The sequence below is a fragment of the Episyrphus balteatus genome, chromosome 3 (genome assembly GCF_945859705.1).
Source record: "Episyrphus balteatus chromosome 3, idEpiBalt1.1, whole genome shotgun sequence".
NCBI classification, from domain to species: domain Eukaryota; kingdom Metazoa; phylum Arthropoda; class Insecta; order Diptera; family Syrphidae; genus Episyrphus; species Episyrphus balteatus.
Window position 1 is genome coordinate 57,884,216 of NC_079136.1, and position 4,907 is coordinate 57,889,122.

The following is a 4,907-nucleotide window of genomic DNA, read 5'->3' on the forward strand; positions in this document are numbered from 1 at the left end:
TCACAAGCTTTATACCTACCTACACAAATCTAAGTACCTGCCGATTTGTTTAAAAATGATATACTTTTGCCGAAAACGGTTACCAAAATTTAAAAATCGGCTTTTTAATATAAATAATTAAAAACTGGCTAAAGAATTCTAGACTTCTTTTTATTTTAAAGCAAAAGATCTAATGAATTAAAGTGGTAGTTTAAAAAAAAATATTTGGTTAATTTCATCCAGAAAGCAAGTTCTAATTACCTACGTTTTTTTCGATTAAAAGATCTTCCAAGAATTTTAGAGCTCCTGATAGATTTTAAAAAATGTTCGGCATACCTAATTGAAAATAAAATTTCATTATCTAATATTTTTTTAATTTTTTGGAGAAGTTAGGCAAACAAAAATGTTCTGTTTAGAGTTTCGGATAACATTGTTCTAAGAAAACTTTTTCGATAACACTGGTCTGCAAGGAAATCCTCCTTTCAATAAAACTATACTTTTCTGAAGGATTTTCGTATGTTGATTCCGAATCCGAAGTCAGAATTGACCTAGCACGTCACGTTTTTTAGATATTCCCGTAAGAAAATCTCAAAAACCCATTTTTTTTCCTGTTTTCGAAGAAATATTTTGGCATAATGTTATCTTTTTCAATTAAAATTATTTTTTTCTTTCAAATTCAGTTTCAATCTTCTCAATATATCTTTTCTTCTCCGAGATATCTTAATTTAAGTAAGTTTAGTGGGTTTGGCATATCTTATCACCGAAAAAAAAAAACCAATATCAATTTAACATTTTTTAAATATCAGCCAAAAATGATCTTTAAAATGTGTTTTATGATATTTAAAATGTTAAAACAACATTTTTATTATTATTTTTTTTGATATTTTATTATCATTTTTTCATATCAATTTCTCATTCCAAATTATTGAAAAGTATTAAATAAAAAACTCTTAATGTATACTAATTTAAAGGCGCTTTGTGTTTTTTCGAAGTAAAATGTATGATTTACTGAGAAAATTTGATGAGTACTACGATTTTACTTCATATAGTTTGGGAGAAAATAACAAAACAATTATATATCCTATAATAGAAAAAATAATATCACCACTATTTTGTAAAGAATATTCCCTTTCAGTAATGTTTTGAAAAAAGAAAGAAAATTCTTAAAATAATAAAAATAATAAAAAAGAAAAGGAAAGAAATAGGTTTTATTATAATAAACTAAAACGTCAAATCTAGTCAACATTGATATTTTAATTGTTAAAGTGAAATTTTCACTATCCCACTTGAAATTAAAAAATGCCAAAAAGATATGATAAAATATCAAAAATTGATATTTTGATTGTTGGACGACTTTTGTCAATGAAAAATGTTAATTTGATAGCTGTTATTATCAATTTTTTTTTCGGTATACCATTATGAAACTGATCTCTAAAAATAAATATATCTTTCTCCCTATAGAACAAAAGTATACTTTTCTAATGGACTTAAGTGTGCTGATTTTGAATCCGAACTCAAAAAATTTCGTTCAGCTCTGGTTTTTGAGATATAGTTGTTTTTTTTTTTTTTTTTAGTTTTTCTAAAAAAAACTTGATTTTGTGATACATTAATGCAAATATCTCAAAATACTGAAGTGATAGAATTTTTTTAACTTCGGATTCTAACTCCGCACATCAAAAACTATAAGAAAAATATACTTTTGTTTCTAGGAGAAGCTTTACAAGGCAGTTTATCGATAGGTTTATTACAAATAAGATATTTCTAAATAGAAAAGTAGTACCTATATAAAATTACAAAACACGTAAAAATTTTGTTTAATGTATTTTATTTTGCATATTTTACTTTTTAAATATAATGGGCGTTGATATTTTACAATTTCCTTAATTAAAGTGTTTTTGTTCATGTAGGATTTACTAAAAAGTGAAGCATTATATTTCTGCTTTTTTTGTCATTCAATATTTTAAAATATAAGTAAACATTAATGTAGAAGGACATATTTGGTGTCAATCGATAGGTCATATTATGGGGAATAAGTCCTCCAAATTTGAGCTGAAGTGCGAGAAATAGTTTTAATTTTATACAAGATGAAATGAATCTAAAAGGGTGATTTTTTAGAAACTACCCACATTTTTCAAAAATCATTTTTACAAAAATGGTAGGTACCTGATAGAATAGAATAGGAAAGTCTAATCTTTCATAATATCAAAAAATTATTTGAAGGAGAAAAAAAGTTAAATTTTGCAGACCAGTGTAACATAGTTATTTTAACATTTCTATTCAAATTTTTTTTTCTGAATTTTAAAATTTTTTCTTACTTTTGGAATTTTTCAGAACGGAACTTTAAACTTGTTTATAAAAATTCTAGTGTTGATTTCTTGAAAAAGTTTTCTTAAAACAATTTTTTAAAACTCCTTATTTACCTACTACTTATCTGCAACTCTAATTAGAACTTTTTTTTACTATCTATTAAAATTCGGCAGAACTATGTACCTACCAATTTTTAAAGTATAAGGACCACTCTTCTGATGCTATCAAGGACTACTTACGTAGGTATATATTTTTTTTTTTTTTGTCTAATAATCGTTTGCCAAAAGTTCACAAGAATTAAAAATTATAGGTACCAATGGACAGTTTCGATTATAACTTAAAGGACCCTTATCTTCAACTCATTAATAAAATCGACTTGGCAACTGGAAATAGTTTTTTTTTTTGTTGCTTATTTGTTCCTTATTATTTACGCCGCATCTTAGTTATAGTAAAATAAAAGCAAGCAAGGCATAAATTGTAGCGACGGCTACAGGACAGTATCCTTTCCAGTTCCCTAAAATAAAGATCTTTTTCGGTACCTTGTTCATCTGGGTTAAAGATTTAAATTTTCTTGGCACTTCATATAAACCGTGTTAATTATAAATTAAACTAATTTATTATCTAGCTACCTAGAAGACCAAAACACTAGTAAGTATTTAAAATAAGATATCAAGCCGTCGCAGTTGTAAAATCATCTGTACCTAAGGAAAAGTTGGCATTTATAAACACAAAATCATGCAATATTTGCAGGTTATTTTCCAGTCAACCTTTTCCGTCGGAAGTCGATAACGTCAAAACCTACGGATTCGGCTCAGAGTTTAAATATCAAACTCGTGTCTAACTTTAATCAAAAACTGCAACAATTTGATTTTCACAATAAAAACCATTTCCATTATAACGGTATTACAACACTCATTCAAAACAACAATGATTCAAAATTTAACTGCCATAACTACCAACGGTATGTAAGTTTCCATTTCGTATTCGGTTCGGACAAAACATCAACGAAAAATATACACATTTAATGATGGTGTTCACCGTCGTTTTATTGTGGGGATATCTTCTATAAGAATTCTCATTGTTCATTCAAAAGTCATTTCCTTGGCGTAAAGCACAAAATCCTCGACCGCGAAATTTATCAAAATTTTTGTGTGCAAACAGTATCTAGGTGGGATATAAGTGGTAACGGTAGGTATATAAAATTCAAAAACAAAAAAAAAAAAAAACAAAAACAACAAAACTCTCCCGGAAATGAACAAAAATAGTCTTAAAATTCAATTTCGAATCCGTCCGAAATTTCCGCCTGTTATGATGCCATTCCATTCCTCCAACGGCAAATCCATGATGGGGGCCCTTAAAAAGCTTGAATATCACTCCACCATTTCAAAAAAAAAAAAAAAAAAAACCATCATATCATTCCATACTAACAACCGCATTTCTTCTCTCTCGCGACTCTGACGACGACGCACACACTCTCTGCAACTCACAACCAAAAAGCCAGCCATATTGAAATCATTCAAGTATTTCGAAAAACAGGGGTGTGGCCAATTGTAGCTAGGGCCCATTTCATAATGGCTACCGACATCCATTCATTCTGTTATATGAAGAGTACGGTTATATTGTGCATGTTTATATAGTTGATGCTATGGCTGCTAAACAGTGAAGTTACGGTTTTTTCGAACTTCGTTTGAACACACACACATTTAAACAGTGTTTTCGAATTGTGATGGAATTTATGGCGGAGGTATTTACTTGGTACCTTCGACTTCGAACCGACCTGCGTGTTCTCACCTTTGCCATCTGAAAGTGTGGGTGCGTTTTGTATGTTTGTATATGGTGGGAATGGTGTGTGTTGAAGGTGACTTGGTGTTAAGGGTGGCGTTCGGTTATTTTTTTTTGTTTCTTCCATTTTCTTCTCTTGGGCGCAAGTAGTAAATGAATTGGAAAATTCTTTTCTTTTGTTGTTTTGTTTAGGTATTCTTTTTTCGAATTTTCTTTTTTGTTAAATTTTTCTATCTGGGAACTGGGAATGCCTAGTTGAGTTCTACCTGTTTTTTTTCGAAATTGAAATAATGCCGATTAACCGCTGCCGCAGGTAAAAGATAGGTACCCTTTGGGTAGGTTACTCGCGCCTGTTGATTAGAGACATTGAAACTGCTACTACTATGGAAGGTATTTTCTGTTCTCTCTCTTTCTCTTTGTTATGATGATGATATTGGTCCTGCAGCACTGTGCAACACGACCGCCACAATATTGCAGGTGGATATATGCAATCTACCTCCTGTGTCTCTTGGCAAATGCTTTGTGATGATGTTGTTGTCGATGGTTTAAAGAAGATGTCTTCATCAGTCGCTGGTTCATTTTGAGGATCATTATAGAAATGTTCCTTCATAGTCGAAGCAAAGTGAATGCGTTAACAGCGCGGTCGCAATAACAATGATGACGACGGCAGCGCAACTATATCTTTATGTGAGATAATAATTTATTGGAAAAGGATATTGTGAAGGAGCACATAATTTGTTTATGAGCTATCGATCATAATCATTTATCACTTTTTGTAATTTACTTGAGCCAGAATAACAATGAGCAAATATATGTACAAATTTAAATAGGTTTGTAGG